The sequence below is a fragment of the Dreissena polymorpha genome, chromosome 1 (genome assembly GCF_020536995.1).
Source record: "Dreissena polymorpha isolate Duluth1 chromosome 1, UMN_Dpol_1.0, whole genome shotgun sequence".
Taxonomy (NCBI): domain Eukaryota; kingdom Metazoa; phylum Mollusca; class Bivalvia; order Myida; family Dreissenidae; genus Dreissena; species Dreissena polymorpha.
In genome coordinates this window covers 55,584,259-55,602,799 of record NC_068355.1, presented here as the reverse complement: position 1 = coordinate 55,602,799, position 18,541 = coordinate 55,584,259, and the positions used below count along the sequence as shown (strand labels likewise).

The 18,541-nt window shown below is 36.9% G+C and overlaps 3 long non-coding RNA genes across 7 annotated transcripts; all 3 read right to left on the bottom strand.

The window, feature by feature from the left end:
* Positions 1–917: 917 nt before the first annotated feature.
* LOC127881672 (uncharacterized) lies at positions 918–6,878 on the bottom strand. Of its 3 annotated transcripts, none has more exons than XR_008050190.1 (3): positions 5,032–6,876; positions 1,925–2,442; positions 918–949 (listed from the first exon to the last, which is right to left on the bottom strand). It is a non-coding gene; the product is annotated as an uncharacterized LOC127881672 (long non-coding RNA). The 3 variants fall into 3 exon arrangements; XR_008050189.1 differs by having other exon boundaries at positions 923–962; positions 1,887–2,442; positions 5,032–6,878; XR_008050191.1 differs by having other exon boundaries at positions 924–962.
* Positions 6,879–8,802: 1,924 nt separating this feature from the next.
* Positions 8,803–12,717, bottom strand: LOC127881695 (uncharacterized). Of its 3 annotated transcripts, XR_008050195.1 has the most exons (5): positions 12,176–12,717; positions 9,937–10,641; positions 9,778–9,883; positions 9,236–9,724; positions 8,803–9,182 (listed from the first exon to the last, which is right to left on the bottom strand). It is a non-coding gene; the product is annotated as an uncharacterized LOC127881695 (long non-coding RNA). The 3 variants fall into 3 exon arrangements; XR_008050194.1 differs by having other exon boundaries at positions 9,236–9,883; XR_008050197.1 differs by having other exon boundaries at positions 9,236–9,883; positions 9,990–10,641.
* Positions 12,718–12,762: 45 nt separating this feature from the next.
* LOC127881755 (uncharacterized) lies at positions 12,763–17,822 on the bottom strand. Its single transcript, XR_008050257.1, has 3 exons — positions 17,729–17,822; positions 17,052–17,109; positions 12,763–13,399 (listed from the first exon to the last, which is right to left on the bottom strand). It is a non-coding gene; the product is annotated as an uncharacterized LOC127881755 (long non-coding RNA).
* Between the last annotated feature and the right edge of the window lie 719 nt (positions 17,823–18,541).

The following is an 18,541-nucleotide window of genomic DNA, read 5'->3' as shown; positions in this document are numbered from 1 at the left end:
CTATATAAGAAACAGTAGTTTGTGGCTGAACCCACTTAGATTAGATAAACTGGTCAATTAATTGAAGTGCAGAAACCCCAGTTTGTATTGAATTTTACCTATTGGGTATTTGTGAAAGCAAAAGGTTGAGGCTATTACGACTGGGTCTCCTGAATGCTTTGTCACAGTGAACTCGTTTGCAACAACAGGGTTACTTACCTATTGAGATGCAGAGTTTGATAATGTGGACATCGCTACTGGGCTTGAACTTGTGAGTATAAGACTTCTGTGAACAGATAGAAAGACCTTAGGGCATCCCAGGAATGTGTCCCTGTAAACAAAATAATTTAATTGCATTCTGAAATGGCATCAATTATATAAGCAGTCAATCAATGTTGCTTGAGTAAAAAAATATTTAAGAAATAAATTATGTTTGAAGGATCTTGATACAAATGGGATAAAAACTAAACACTTGATACAAACATAGCCTTCTATAAATTGTACAGTTGATACAAACATCTTGTGTCCCTCTGGAACCAATATTTATTAAGTAACGTGCAACACTAAAAAGGTGGGACGGACATAAGGAAGGCTGAAAGGAAGGACTGGGAGAATTACAGACAAGGACACATGTGTATGCCCCCCCACTGAGCCCTTTCAAGGCAATACAAATGGCGGCTATTATAAATATTTAACACTTACATAAATGATTTGTTTAAGTTAGCAGCCAGGATAGAGTTATATCAATATTAAACACACCCAAACTGTTTAAATTGAAATTTTGAGTGAAACACTGCACATTATAAATAATTAATTACATTACCAACCTACCTAATTGACGAGGCTATCTTGGCCACTGGCCAAGAAAGTATGGAGCCCCAGGTTCAGTGTGGCTCCACCTTGCGGGTAGGACTAGTTGAGCATTGGCCCCAAGGTTCAGCTAGGTACCGATCTATGATTGCATGGGTTCCTGTAGGAACAGGCTTTTAAAACAAAATCCAGAAATTTAAATAATTATTGAAAATAAATGAAGAAAAAAAAAATTGAAATGAGCTGAAGGCTTTTACATAATTATTTTTCTAAAATTAAATATAATTTTTACAATTTTATTAAAGCAGATTTTTCTGCAAGGATAAACTTTTGGTTCAGGGGCTGGATTTCGGTCGAAAATATACAGAACTTAATGCCCATGGGTGGTATTCCAGAAACATCTTAAGTCATTTCTTAAATATTTTCACTTAAGTTAAAAAATACAATGTTTTGTATTTCTTTACTCAATAAAGACATGCATGTTTTTTTGGTAACTCTCAAATAACATTGACATAATGATGTTATTTTGATGTAATTTTCGATGCCTAACTATTGCAGTATGAAATAAAACACTGAAGAAAATTTCCCAATTTAAGGGTAAAAATAAAATTTAACTAAAGATGCTTCTGGAATACCACTCCTGACCTTCTATGATTAAAATTGATATCAGATCAAGTGCTATTTGCATTTTATTTACTAAGTGTGATCAATCTAAAAGCACATAATTCCCACTTGATGCTAGGAACTTTTCAGGCACATAAAATACTGATGTTAAGTGAAGTATACGAGTCTCATTCTGGGAAAATAGGGCTTAATATTCTGGGATGACTTTATGTACGTGCAGTCTGCACAGGCTAATCTGGGATGACACTTTAATAGGACTTAATGTATGTGCAGTCTGCACAGGCTAATCTGGGATAACAATTTAATAGGACTTAATGTAGGTGCAGTCTGCACAGGCTAATCTGGGATGACAATTTAATAGAACTTAATGTATGTGCAGTCTGCACAGGCTAATCTGGGATGACAATTTAATAGGACTTATTGTAGGTTTCAGTCTGCACAGGCTAATCTGGGATGACAATTTAAGCACATACATGAAGCCGCATATCCCAGAACACCGCTAAGATACTACTTATTGTTCTTGTTGCTGCTGCTGCTGCGACTGGGCCATAGACAGAGATGGAGCAAGTCCTGACGCTGAAGTCGCCACCCCAAACTTGAGAATTGCCAAGAACAACTGTTGTTGAATGGCGTCAATCGCATACTGCTCTCCAGGCCTAAGGTTCACATTATTCGAGAACAACATATCGAGGTCAGTCACATTAACGGACGTGTCACGCAACGCCTGCTCTACCTGTTGGATCAGATCATTTCAGTTTGAGCGACTTGTCCGGCCTAATTTGTCGACGCCCATCATCCAATTGTTGCTAAGCGACATCGATGCCGAGACGGAAGTCGAACTCACCAAGGCTCTGCTGTTGGAAGTGTTGATGTAGCCAACATGGGAGAAGATATTAATAGGAGGCTTGGTAGTCTGACGCAAGACGTCTTCGTGCTGAATTTCTTAAGCAATTGTAGTATTTGTGCAAGAAGGGGGTTGTCATCGACTTTCACTTCAATGACGTTTGTCATGTTTGCTAGTTAAGTTCACTGAAAAGGAAATGGAAAGTAAACTAAAACCGGATTGTTTAGTGACACATGAATAAGCCTTGCAACACCTTACCTTACAGACCTGTTTTTTAAATGCCAAACATTGTGCCTATAATTGATATTTAGAATATTGCAATTAATTTTTCACTAATTAGAACTCAGAATAACGTAGTATCAATGTTTTACGCGCACCAACTTGAAATTGGAATTTTTTGTGTTTGTAGCAAGGTGTAATATTTATTTTTTTGTAAATCAAAAACAGGCATTACTTGAGCAATTTAGAATGTGAGACTGTACACCTTTAATTGTGTGACTATAGAACTTTAAATGTGAGACTTCATAATTTTAAATGTGATACTCAGCAATTTAAAATGTGAGACAACACAACTTTAAATGTTACAATCTACATTTTTAAATGTGAGTCTGCACACCTTTAAATGTGAAAGTTTATGACTTATACCTGAGACTTAACAACTTTTAATGTGAGACAATATAACTGTATGGCATTTAATAAGAAACAATAGATGTGAGTTCAAAATAGTTATTAAACTTAGTGAAATAAGCAAACTAGAGCTTTGTCACAGACGTGACGAATACCCCCACATGCCGCATTGACACATAATATTTTGCATGTCATCTTCACAAAAAACAGCGGACACCATGCTCAATTTTTAAAACGCGCTAAGTGACCCCTTGACCTAGTTTTTGACCCAGAAAGGCCCATGTTCTAACTTGGCCTTAAGATCATCTCCATAAAACTTCTGACCAAGTTTGGTGAAGATCGAATGTAAACTACTTGAATTAGAGAGCGGACACCATGCTGAATGTTAAAAAATGCACAAAGTGACCTGGTGACCTAGTTTTAGGCCCGGAATGGCCCATGTTCTAACTTGGCCTAGAGATCATTAAGATAAAACTTGTGACCAAGTTTAGTAAGGATTGGATGAAAACTACTTTAATTAGAGAGCGGACAACATGGTGAGGTTTAAAACTCACTAAGATACCCCGTGACATAGTTTTTGACCCGGCATGACCCATATTCAAACTTGACCTAGACATCATCTAGATACAACTTCTAACCAAGTTTGGTGAAGATTGGATGAAAACTACTTGAATTATAGAGCAGAAAACATTGTGATGTTCAAAACGCAGTAACTGACCAACTGACCATGTTTTTGACCTGGCATGACCCATATTCAAACTTGACCTAAACTTCTGACCAATTTTGGTGAAGATTGTATAAAAACTATTTGAATTAGAGGGCGGACAACATGGTGAGGTTTAAAACACACTAAGTGACCCCGTGACCTAGTTTTTGACCCGGCATGGCCCATGTTCGAACTTGACCTACACATCATCTAGTTACAACTTCTGACCAAGTGTGGTGAAGATCTGATTTAAACTACTTGAAATAGAGAGCAGACACCATGTTCAATGTGTAAAACGTATTAAGTGACCCTGTGACCTAGCTTTTTATCTGGTATGGCCCATGTTCGAACTTGGCCTTCAGATCATCTAGATAAAACTTCTGACAAAGTTTGGTGAAGATCGGATGAAAACTACTTGAATAAGAGAGAGGACACCATGCTGAATGTTAAAAAACGCACTAAGTGACCCCGTGACCTAGTTTTTGACCCGGCAAGGCCCATGTTTGAACTTTGCCTTAAGATCATCTAGATACAACTTCTAACCAAGTTTGGTGAAGATTGGATGAAAACTACTTGAATAAGAGAGCGGACATCATGCTGAATGTTTAAAACGCACTTAGTGACACCGTGACCTAGTTTTTGACCCGGCAAGGCCCATGTTTGAACTTAGCCTAGGCATCATGTAGATGCAAGTTCTGACCAAGTTTAGTGAAGATCGGATGAAAACTACTTGAATTAGAGAGCGGACACTTAATACGGACCGACAGACAGACCGACAGACAAGTTCACTTCTATAAACCCCCTAAACTTCGTTTGTGGGTGTATAATTAAGCCAGTTATTCTGATAAAAAACTTTAACATGTGCTATAACTAGGGGCTAGCTCTGTGCAGAGTTTATTTTTACCATTTTTGGATTGGGACAATTAAAAATCATAGTGTTTTTTATTAAATTGGGAAAATGGTTGTAGTTTTTGCTAAACATAATTTAAAAACTTGAGAATAAGTGCTATCAAGATAAATTGCACTAAGGTTCAACTTATAGAGCTGCATAAGGAAACAAACTCAATTTGTAACCTATTAAAACATTGTTTCGGGTCAAACCTTGAATTGAGAACTATAGCCAGTAATTATGGAAAAAATAAACTGTTTAAGATTAGGTATAGGACTCAATTTTGGCCCAAATTTCGACAAATGAATAACACTGTATGATCTCACCTGAAGCTCAAGCAGCTGAGCTGATATGCTGGCCTAGCTGATATTGCCAAAGGCTGAATTTGAGTTCTGATTAACTCAATGTTGCAATCAAAACATTCTTTTTCTTCCGGGAAACCATGAATTAAGAACTTTAGCCAGTTATCATGGATATAGACTTTATGAGATAAGAATGGGGCTGAATTTCGGCCCCAATTTCAACAAAATAATTAACACTGTAAGGTCTCACCTGAAGTTCAAGAAGCTGAGATGACATGCTGGCCTTGCTGATATTGCTAAGAGACGAGTTTGAGTTTTGATTTCTTCAGGTTGAGAGTCGAAGGGCGTATTGGACCACACAACAAAACTGCTGTTATTTTTCAAAGCCTTCTCTCACATCAATTCAATGCGAGGCCTTTTGGACTCGGAGTGCTAAGTGCTCATAACAGAAACTAGACGTGTTCACTTTAAGCACCTTGTTCAAAATAGTGGGCGTAATTTGCGTCTGTTTCACACCCCATGGATGTATGGATCTCTTAGTGTTTACAACAAAGTCATTACTGCCTTTCTGTGTCAGCATGGATGTATTGTGCTCTGGGTGTTTACATCCAAGTCATTACTGCCTTTCTGTCTCAGCATGGATGTATCGTGCTCTGAGTTCACAGCAAAGTCATTACTGCCTTTCTGTGTCAGCATGGATGTATTGTGCTCTGGGTATTTACATCCAAGTCATTACTGCCTTTCTGTGTCAGCATGGATATATTGTGCTCTGAGTTCACAGCAAAGTCATTACTGCCTTTCTCTGTCAGCATGGATGTATCGTGCTCTGAGTTCACAGCAAAGTCATTACTACCTTTCTATGTCAACAAGGATGTATTGTGCTCTGTGTTCACAACCAAGTCATAACTGCCTTTCTGTGTCAGCATGGAAGTATTGTGCTCTGTGTTCACAGCCAAGTCATATCTGCCTTTCTGTGTCAGCATGGGTGCATCGTGTTCTGTGTTCACAGCCAAGTCATTACTGCCTTTCTGTGTCAGCATGGATATATCTTGCTCTGGGTGTTCACAACCAAGTCATTACTGCCTTTCTGTGTCACCATGAATGTATTGTGCTCTGAGTGTTCACAGCATAGTTATTACTGCCTTTCTGTGTCAGCATCCATATATCTTGCTCTGGGTGTTCACAGCATAGCCATTACTGCCTTTCTGTGTCAGCATGGATATATCTTGCTCTGGGTGTTCACAGCATAGTCATTACTGCCTTTCTGCGTATGCGTGGATATATCGTGCTCTGGGTGTTCACAGCATAGTCATGACTGCCTTTCTGTTTCAGCATGGATGTATTGCGCTCTGTGTTCACAGCCAAGTCATTACTGCCTTTCTGTGTCAGCATGGGTGTATCGTGTTATGTGTTCATAGCCAAGTCATTACTGCCTTTCTTTGTCAGCATGGATGTATTGTGCTCTGGGTGTTCACAACCAAGTCATTACTGCCTTTCTGTGTCAGCATGGATGTATTGTGTTCCGGGTGTATACAGCATAGTCATTACTAACTTTCTGTGTCAGCATGGATGTATTATGCTCCGGGTGTTCACAGCATAGTCATTACTGCCTTTCTGTGTTAGCAAGGATATATCTTGCTCAAGGTGTTCACAGCATAGTCATTACTGCCTTTCTGTGTCAGCATGGAAATATCTTGCTCTGGGTGTTCACAACCAAGTCATTACTGCCTTTCTGTGTCAGCATGGGTGTATTGTGTTCTGTGTTCACAGCCAAGTCATACTGCCTTTCTGTGTCAGCATGGATGTATTGTGCTCTGGGTGTTCACAACCAAGTCATTACTGCCTTTCTGTGTCAGCATGGATGTATTGTGCTCTGGGTGTTCACAACCAAGTCATTACTGCCTTACTGTGTCAGCATGGATGTATGGCGCTCTGGGTGTTCACAACCAAGTCATTACTGCCTTTCTTTGTCAGCATGGATGTATCGTGCTCTGGGTATTGACAACCAAGTCATTATTGCCTTTCTGTGTCAGTAACATTGCCAAAAGTCCGTTCTATTATGATATTTGGCCGCTGAGAGGACAATCTGGGGCAGTCTGCAACCCTACTGTTGTCCAAACTATCAACAGCAGATGTATCCCACTAGGAAAGCTTACGCTTTTTTGTTCCTTGATTTTCTTCCGTTCAATTTCTGTTTGTCCCATTAAGATTGGAACAACTTATTGAAATTTTTATTCTTCATGATATTTGTTGTGATGTCCAACAGCAACAACTGACAGTTAGCGTTACCATAACTACTGCTATAACTGTTTGTGTTTGTAACACTCGTCCCTTTCAGGCCCACGCGGAACTCTAGCTTAACAAAACTACCCAGGCTTATGTTTGGAAAACGAGACGTGGGCATTGCGTTTGTTCAGAACAGAATCATGCTCAGAATTTGCTGCAGAACGGAGTTGTTCAACGATGCTGACTTTTTGAGGCAGGCGGTCAAGGGAGAGGAGCTTGAAGTCAAGGGAGGGGAAGGGTCGTTCTGGACTGGGGCTCCTGCAGGCGGGACTGGTGCGGTTGCTGGGCCAACTCGATATCAATGCTGGTGCTCTGTTGAAAACAACAACAACACAGTGGGTGATAGGAACTTGTTGCAAATTATTTTGCAATCTATCACAAATTATGCCTCTTGACTGGCTGAGAAGGTTTTCAACAACATGAATTTCTAATCTGGCATTTTATTGGTTCCTTATCCTTAATAGCATGAAGATAAATACAATTAAGTCATTTTGTATAAAAACAAGAAAAGTGTTGGCTTATGCTATACTTATCTGTTCATTTATATCTATTTTTACTCCATTTTCAGAGATGTATTTTCATAAGCCAATATGCGGATCACTAATGTTAGAAAGTGTCGTCCCAGATTAGCATGTGAAATTCACATCAGCTAATAAGGGAGGGTACTTTCTGACTAGACTGGATTTTCATAAAGAGGATTATTTGTTCAATGAAATATACCTTTAAGAGGAAAGTGTTGTCCATGATTAGCCTGTGTGGGCTGCACAGGCTAATCTGTGACAACAATTTAAGCACATGCATTAGGCCCCATTTTTCCACATCACAGCTTATTTATCTATTAGCCAATTTTTTGCTGCATAACAAAAAGAAGGAAAACCATCTGGTTAAACATTTAATATTTTTTTATTGTACTTATTCTATTAATCAGGTCTACGCTGCTGACCAAGGCCTTTTTCCAGACGCTAGGCATAAATGGGTTAATAGTTCTTGTAAATTTAACTTAAATGGGAAATTTGTTAGCTTTTGGGGTAATACCGTGAATTCTTTTTCTCAGCAAAGTAAGAAAATAGATATGTTTACGAGCACCTGCCGAAACATGTAAACTTCCTCACTCCACTGAAAACAATAATTGACTGTCTTACCCCAAAAGCAAACAAATGTTCCTTTTTGAATATTCGCAATAATGGCATCAGTTATATCAGAAGTCAATCAATGTTGTTTGATTAAAAATATATTTAAGAAATAAAGTATGTTTGATGGATCTTCATACAAATGAGATATAAACTAAACACTTGATACAAACATTATATGTCCCTTTGGGACTTAAATAAGGATGAAAGGAAGGACAGGGAAAATTACAGACAAGGACAAATTTGTATGCTTCCACTCCCATCAAGCCCTTTCAAGGCAATACAAATGGCAGCTATTATAAATAGTTTACAATTACATAAATGATTTGTTTTAGTTAGCAGTACGAATAGAGTTTTATTAATATTAAACACACACAAACTATTTTTATTGACATTTGGAGTAAAACACTACAAATTATACATGGTAAATTAAATTACCAACGCACCTTATTGACGAGGTAGTCTTGGCCCCTTGCCAAGAAAGTATAAAGCCCCGGATTCAGAGTGGCTTTATCCTGTGGGTAGTACTATTTGAACATTTGTCCAAAGGTCCTGGACCAAGAGGAACAGGCTCTTAAAACAAAATGCAGGAATTAAATTAAATATTGAAAATAAATGAAGAAAACAATTTTAAAATGTGCTGAATGCATTTAAATATTTTTTTACTCAAATTAAAGAGAATTCAACAATTCGATTTAAGCAGATATTTTAATTATGCAAGGAGAAACTTTTGGTTCAGGGTTTGAATTTTGGCCCAAAAATAGACAAAACTATGTTCTGACCTTCTATGACTAAAATTGATATCAGATCAACTTTTATTTATTATTTATTTTTCAAGTTTGATCAATTTAAAAACGAATAATTCACATTTGATGTTAGGAGCTTTTCTTCAATCAGGCAGAAAAAGGACTGATGTTAAGTGAACTATATGAGCCTCATTCTTGGAAAATAGGACATGATGTATGTGCAGCCTGCACAGGCTAACCTGAGATGACACTTTATTATGACTTAATGTATGTGCAGCCTGCACAGGCTAACCTGGGATGACACTTTAATAGGACTTTATGTATGTGCAGTCTGCACAGGCTAATCTGAGATGACACTTTAATAGGACTAAATGTATGTGCAGTCTGCACAGGCTAATCTGGGATGACACTTTAATAGGACATTATGTATGTGCAGTCTGCACAGGCTAATCTGGGATGACACTTTAATAGGACTAAATGTATGTGCAGTCTGCACAGGATATTCTGGGATGACACTTTAATAGGACATTATGTATGTGCAGTCTGCACAGGCTAATCTGGGATGACACTTTAATAGGACTAAATGTATGTGCAGTCTGCACAGGATATTCTGGGATGACACTTTAATAGGACTTTATGTATGTGCAGTCTGCACAGAATATTCTGGGATGACACTTTAATAGGACTAAATGTATGTGCAGTCTGCACAGGATATTCTGGGATGACACTTTAATAGGACTTAATGTATGTGCAGTCTGCACAGGATATTCTGGGATGACACCTTAATAGGACTTGATGTATGTGCAGTCTGCACAGGCTAATCTGGGATGACACTTTAATAGGACTTGATGTATGTGCAGTCTGCACAGGCTAATCTGGGATGACACTTTAATAGGACTTGATGTATGTGCAGTCTGCACAGGATATTCTGGGATGACACCTTAATAGGACTTAATATATGAGCAATCTGCACAGGATATTCTGGGATGACACTTTAATAGGACTTGATGTATGTGCAGTCTGCACAGGCTAATCTGGGATGACACTTTAATAGGACTTGATGTATGTGCAGTCTGCACAGGATATTCTGGGATGACACCTTAATAGGACTTAATATATGAGCAATCTGCACAGGATATTCTGGGATGACACTTTAAGCACATACATGAAGCCCCGTACACCAGAGCACCGCTCAGATACTACTTGTTGTTCTTATTGCTGCTGCTGCTTTGACTGGGCCATAGACAGAGATGGAGCGAGTCCCGACGCCAAAGTTGCCACCTCAAACCCGGGAATTCTCAACAACAACTGTTGTTAAATGGCGTCAATCCCATACTGGCATAAGGTTTACATTATTCGAGAGCAACTTATAGAGGTCAGTCGCAATAAGGGACAAGTCACGCAACACCTGCTCTATCTGTTGGATCAGATTGTTTCTGTGTAAGCGACTCGTCTAGAACAATTTGTCAATTCCCAGCATTGAATTGTTGCTAAGCAACATCGATGCTGGGATGGAAGTCGAACTCGTCAAGGCTCCGCTGTAAGAAGTGTTGATGAAGCCAACATGGGAGAAGATGTTTGGAGGCTTGCTACTCTGACGCAAGACGTTTTTGTGCTGAATTACTTAAGCGAAGGGGTCAGGATTGTCATCGACTTTCACTTCAACGATGTTTTTATCTTGGCGGCTTATAGTGTTTGCTGAAAAGAAAATAGAAAGTAAACTAAAACCCGATTGGTTTAGACTTAGTGACAAATAAATTTGCCCTGCAACAAAATACTTAACACACCTGCTCTTCAATGCCAAACGTTGCGTCTATAATTGATATTTAGAATATTGCAATTATTGTTTTACCAATAAGAACACAGAATAGCGTTGTATCAATATGTTATGCCCAAAAAACTTAATATTAAAATTTTTGGGTTTAAAACCACGAAAAATACATAGTAAAGTACAGTTCATAGCAATGTGTAATTCTTTTTTTAACAAGAGATGTGTTTGTCAGAAACACAATGTCCCTAATGCGCTGCTTTGATTATATATTTTTGTTTTTGATTATAACCCTTTACAAATACTACTTCCCTTGTAAAAATGATCTGTACCTGCCAAATGCTAAATATAAATTAACTCCCTTTTAAGCGTGTTACTTCCATTGGATTTGTTTTTACCTTTAATCTTGAAGGATGACTTTGACCTTTCACCACTTAAATTTTGCAACTCCATAAGATACACTTGCATGCCAAATATCAAATTGCGATTTTTAATATTGCAAAAGTTATGGCCTATGTTAAAGTTTTCAGACGGACGGACTGCCATACAGTTTAACTGCTATTTTGACACCCTACCGGGGGCATAAAAATAAATAAAAAAAACAGGCATGACTTCAGTAATTTTAAGTGCGAGACTGTCCCCCTTAATAGTTTTGACTAAAACAATGTGAGAATTAACAACTTAAAATGTATGACTATATAATTTTAAATGTGATTCTCTGCAACTTAAACTGTAAAACAATACAACTTTTAACATGACACTAAACAACTTAAAATATGAGACTGTACACATTTAAATGTGCATAACTTATTACGCAAGACTAAACAACTTTAAAGGATAGACAATACAACAAATCATAAGACACGATACTGTAAGTATATGAGTACTTGATCACACATGTTTTACCTATGGATTAGACAGAAATGCAAAAACAGATGAAAGTCTATGGTGAATTAAGTATATGATACTCTGTCTTGCTACCAGGGGCCATTATACTAGTAATTATAGCCTATTCTGGTTAAATCTATTATATGTACGTGATATTGAATCGATACTAGTTGATGTCTACATTTTATGCCATTGTTTTTGTAAGACAGACCTTAGATGTAAACTTTAGTCACTGGCGTTGAAAGTGTGTGCATAAGGATATGAAAGCAGTGCATAATAGTGATTTTGTCTTTGCAAACATCAGGTTTCTAATTTAAATAAAAATCTTAATCAGTTATATGTGAACACAAATATTTAACAATTTATAATTTTTGATGTGTATTTTAATTGTACTAAGTTTCAACTTATAGGGCTTAATAAGGCAAGTAACTCATTGTTGCAACCTATCAAACACTTTTTTTGGCAAATATTGCATAGTAAATTTTAACCAGTAAATATTTATAAAAAACTTTTTGAGGAATGGGGCTGAATTTAGGCCCAATCTTTGACACAATTAATAACACTGTACGGTCTCACCTGAAGCTCAGAAGCTGAGCTGATATGCTGGCCTCGTGGATATTGTTAAGGGCCGAGTCTGAGTTCTGATTAACTTCAGGTTGAGAGTCGAAGAGCTACTGGACCATACAACAAAACTGGGGTCATGTTTTCAAGCCTTCTTTAGTCTCAATTCAATGCAATGCCCTTTTGGCTCGGAGTGCAAAGTGCTCGTAACAAAACCGGATGTGTTTACTTTTAGCAACTTGTTTTCAATAATGGGCGGAATTCGCATCTGAGGCGCACCACATAAATAAATTGTGCGCTGAGGACAGTCCGTAACGCTACTACTGTCCTAACTATTTACAGCAGAAACACTTCTGAATGAATCGTTTCGATTGTTCCTTGATTTGCTCTCGTTCCTTGCTGAATATATAGATGTCTCATGGTTCAAACAGAAATCTCAAACCTAAATTCAAGCACTTTTCAAGGACTTTCCAAGACCAAATATTCATTTTCAAATCCGTAAACTGTACGTTAGTTTCCTTTAAATAAAATGCCTTTTCCATTTGCTTGGATTGGTCTTTCTTGTTTAAACTTTCATCGTACTCAACTTTTTGCGCGAAGGAACCTATGATACATTTTCGTAATATTTCCCATAAGAACGATTTAAGTTTGTAATTAAAGCCATGATAAAAGTAATTTTGAGCAGAAATAAACATTTTCAAGGCTTTTTTACATGAACTAAGCACTTTTCAAGCACTGTTTTAAGGCCAACCTTTGTTCAAGGGCTTTTCAAGCCTAGGACTCGTTTTCAAGCACTTTTCAAGCCCTGTGCAAACCCTGTGTCTTATAAAGAATGAAACAAATTATTCAACGTTTAATTCTTTGTGAGATTCTTCATGATGTCCACAGCGAGAACTAACTGTTTGCGTTAACTGTTTGCACTACCATATGTACTGCTATAGCGTCTCGCTTCTGTAACACTCATCCCACTCGGGCACTAGAGCTAAACAAAACTACTCGGGCTTGCTTGGGGAAATCTCGACGCGGACATTTTGGTTGTTCATAACAGCGCGAGAAAACTTGACGTGCTGAGGATTTATTGCAGAACAGACTTGTGTAACGATGCTGACCCTTTGTGGCCAGAGGTCAAGTGGGAGGAGCTAGGGATCAGGGGAGGGAAAGGATGGTTCTGTATTGGGGCTCCTGCAGGCCGGACTTGTGCTGTTGCTTGGCCAACTCGATATCAATGCTGGTGCTCTCCTGAAAACAACAACACTAGAGTGGGGGATATGAACTTGTAATACATTTTTATAATACACAATGTATAATACACTACATATATGCCTCTTGATTGGATGTGAAGGTTTTCAACAGCAAACCATAATTATCTGAATTTCTAATTTGGCATTTCATTGGTGCCTTGTCCTAAATACATGTAGCAATTAATGAAAATTAATGCAATTAAACCATTTCATATTCAAACATTAAAAGTGTTGGATATGCTTTTATAACCTGTAAATTCATAATTATTATTCTTACTTAACTTTCAGTGTAATTTATAAGCCAAATTGCCGCTCATCAATATTAGAAGCTTTCTTCCCAGATTAGCATGTGAAATTCACATAAGCAAATCATGGAGGACACTTTCTGATGATACTGGATGTTCACAAAAGAAGATACTTATTTTCAACAAAACATACCTTTAAAGAGGTAATTGTTGTCCCTAAGTAGCCTGTGCGGACTGCACAGGCTAATCTGGGACTACAATCTAAGCACATGCATTAAGCCCTATTATTTCACAGCGTGGCTCATTGATGTTTTTAGCCAGTTTTTTTCCTGCATAACAGCAAAAAAGAATGGACAATCATCTAGTTAAAAATAATAAATTGTTTATTGTACTCATATCATTATCGGTTAACTTTTACAATTGTTTCACAGAGGTTTTACTGTTAATACAAGTTTCAACAAGGAAATTCGTCCAATTGATATCCCGGCGAATATGCTTCTGGACACAAAAGTGTTATATTTATCACTCAAAAAAGCATTTTTTCAAAATACAAAGGGCCATAACTCTGTTATTTACAGATGGTGTACAACGCCGTTTGGCGTGCATCATTCTCTTATCAATATATATACTCATGCCAAGTTTCAATGCAATCCGCTAAAGCACTTCCAAGATATGGCTCCGAACGAATGGACAGACGGAAAGACAGACGGACAGACAACGCCAAAACAATATCTATCCACCTATGGCGGGGAATAATAATAAATGGGAGGCAACAACTTCATATTAATGTATTCCCAAAGTTACAAAATCACACACACCATTTTTACCATGCCTTTACAGGCCTTTGGTGTTAAACTCTGTTTAATTTCACACTAGACAACAGTTCCAAAGTAAATCATCATGTCATAAAAGTTGTAAGACATATTACAAATTAATAAAATATGAAACAATTTAATGGCAACAACTTACTGCTGGTACATATTGACAGTTCTCTCCCTTGTTAGTGTAAGCTAAATTAATTAAAGGCCACAATATACTAAATGATTTCCCTATATAATTCAATGTAAAAGCGACAACTTTAAGAGAAAATAAATGCAACATTTAGAACAAAGAGACCACCATAACCATACTTTTTCTGAAAGTTCATTCTAAGCTAAATAGATTTAAGCAATAAAAAAGATATGTCATGTTAACACCAAACATTAACTTTACTCAAGTCAAACTCTACTTCTTTTGCGCCATAGATTTTCCGGCCATTTTCAAGTGCAATGTAACTGTTTACAAGCCAAATTTTTATACTTAAGTCTCTAACTTTATCATATGTCAGGGATTAAGTAGCGAGCATCTTTTCTCTCCCTTCCAATATATCCAAGAGATAAAGCAAGAACACCAGTCTAAAGTGTTAATCATAGCTTCGAGTAAAATATGATTTTTTGTGTGAGTATAGCCCTACATGAAACAATTATTTAGTATAATGTAACCTATAAGGCAACCTGAACTGTTTAAAATGCAAAAAATATGCACTTCCTTATCATTTTTCATCTATCCTCAATGTGCATGCCAAATTGCAGATCAATCCTTCACGTAGAAATGTTTGAACAATGAAAATTATTATAATAATGCCTGATAAGACATATGGCTTCCATTGTCGGTGCTTAGATTTATAAAGGGCTTTCAAGAGCAAATAACATTAACATATATAACAGAATACAGTAAATATACTGTAAACTTCTTATATGCTATATCGTAGAAGAAATATAATATTATTAAAACGTGTTTGGGCTTCTTTCAGTGCGAAATTGTGAGTTTAGAGGTGCTCAATACGAGTTTCTTTACTTATTATTATCCCCCGCCATAGGCGGAGAGATATTGTTTTGGCATTGTCTGTCAGTCCTTCCGTCCGTCTGTCCGGAGCCATATCTTGTAAGTGCTTTGGCGGATTTCATTGAAACTTGGTATGAGTATGCATATGGATAAGAGGATGATGCATGCCAAATGGCATTGTACACCATCAGTTAATAATAGAGATATGGCCATTTGTTTCTTGAAAAATGCTTTTTGTGTGTCCGGAGCCATATTTTTAAAGTGCTTTGGCAGATTTTATTGAAACATGAAATGAGTATATATATGGATAAGAGGATGATGCACGCCAAATGACATTGTACACCATCTGTTAATAACGGAGTTATGGCCCTTTGTATCTTGAAACCATGTTGTTTTGAGTGTCAAATATAATACTTTTGTGTCCAGAAGCATATTGGCGTGGGCAGCAATTCAATGAAATGCTTGTTTTAATTATTTTCCCATACAAATTTTCCCATTTAATTATTTTTCTTTACACTTTTCAATACTCGTTAACTCCATAAAACAAAACACATTTATTCCATGAAACTAACAAGAACGCATAATATCCCGTGAAAAAATGGTGGTTTTATGTAAATCATGCTCCTTTGTGACGGGGCCTGTTTTGACAAAAAAACAACACTGTATACACAATGAAAACTTAACACCTCCTCGCAAACATACTCTATACGGCATTAGATGGAATAGATTCCAATCAAATAGGCATAATTGAATATCTCACAGCTTTATAAAAACTCAAAGCCTGCATGGGGATGACAGAAATTATTGTGGTGTTGTGTTTCTGAGGTGTCCTATCGGTAAGTTGGAAAGCATCAAGCTGGAGAAGGGTTTGAGTTATTGATCATCAAGCAAAATAAGTTGTACTGTAAACACGATATACACAAAAATAGACGCCATTTTACCTTCTGTGAAATCATATCATATCATTCTCGTCCACTTAACTTATTTATACACTGCAAAAAAATTATTATTTGCGGGACATTATTTTTTATTGATTTTAAGGGTTGAACAATCCACAAATTAAATACAAATATACTGGAAAATAACTGACACAAATTCCATATTTATTGTCTCCGAACTGAGAAAGTCACGCATTAACTACCACGTCCATGAGTCTTTTTTAACCTTGAAATAACATGCGGACGAGTATATATGATTTTACAAAAAACAAACAATTTAAAAGGATATTTTACCTTATGTAAATTCATACCATTCTTTTCCACTTCATCTTAATAAACAGGAAATACACAAGCAGGGCTTTTCCTTGAGTATTTATGGGTCTGTTAAACGGACCCATACCCAAAGCGTGTCATATGCTGTTCCTTATGAAAATTATATCTCAATTATGTTTCAATTAGATCTAACAAAGTTTATAACTATTATAATAGGATTTTGTTCCTATCATTGAAGTATTATTAATACTTATATTAAATGTGTTTTTCCCAAATCAATGGACTTTTAGCATGAAACAAATTCAAAATCCCAAAATTGCATTTTTTCCCAAAGTGGAGAAGAAAGGGCCTGACAAAGCGTCTCTTTTACCTTCTGCTTCATGCTTGTCCCCCACATCCTCAACATCGTTGTCTCGACCCAGCAGCAACTGGAGCAGCAGAGTAGCTCGATGTATTTCTTGTATGTATATTTAGGACTCACACACATTTACATAAATGTAATAAAAAAAGTATAAGACATGTTCAACATCATAAAATATGGCAAATTAATCAATCTCACATCAAGTGTTACCTTTCTGTAAACATTGCTTAAAATATCAATATACACTCCTCCAAAGATAACTTAAACAATGTCATACTTTATTAAAAAAGTATTCATCCATATACATTTCTTACATGGCATCATGGTGTTTATAGAAATGAAAGTCTAAAAATAGCCTCAGTTGCTATGTACATGTGCATATATGTAGAAATATTAAATTTTCAGTTGAAATGCTTTGTTTTTTCATGCACTGTTTACAAGAACTAAATGTAAGGACCATATTGACACAACTGTTATGACAACATAACATAATATACATTAGATCTAATGTTCTAACAAAAACCCTCACATTGTGTAATTAGATAACAATATGTTCACATAAATTATTTGTATCTTTAACTACACACTTAATGTTGTATTGTAACATCACACACTACTATGTTTGTATGCTAAACAACACATGGTCATTGAAATACTAATCACTAATTACAACAACTAATACATACATGTACACACTATTCCACTCTGAACACCAGGATGTTGTCGTTCCTCCACTGTCCCACAATGATGGAGGATGTGGTGCTGCTGTAGCAGACTGACATTGGGCACCTCACTCCATCTTCCTGTGTAGCCAGAGTCGCCAGCTTACTCTCTCCCTCCCAGCCCACCTGTAGTACAGTGTGGGACAAGTGTCCACAGACCAGCACCTGGCCTGCAGGGGTCACATGTAGACCAATTAGGCCCGCTAGTGCTGGGTCTGTGTATGTAGCCAGGAGTGTGCCATCCCTGGCCAGGGTGAGAAGCTTGTGCTGGAAGTAGCTGATGATGTACAGCCTGTCACCTGTGGGACTCACAGCACACTTGTATACTGCAAAACAGAGTAACATCAAGATATTGAATTACTGTCAATGTTAAATAATCTTATTAAACATACTGCAGTGATATTGTATTATGCATATGTTGTATAAATAGGCCTTTACACATCTAAAATATATGCATACATTCCAATAAAAAAATAGTTAAGTGCGACAATAAACTTCAGTATCAGTGTTATTGTGTAGAAGTTTACCATGTTGAAATGTGACTGTGGTGAGTTAGAAATGAAGAGTTGCAAAATTACACAGATGGAAACAATTACACAATAGAAAACAATCGCACAGTTCAATCAACATGAGTACATTATGAATGTTACTATACACAGCAATAATTGATTTCCTACACAGGTACGCATGTGATAACAATGTACTGATACTTCATACATGTGCAATGTATACGACTTAATTTGTATTTTTAAAGTGTTTAATTTTCTATATCAAGAA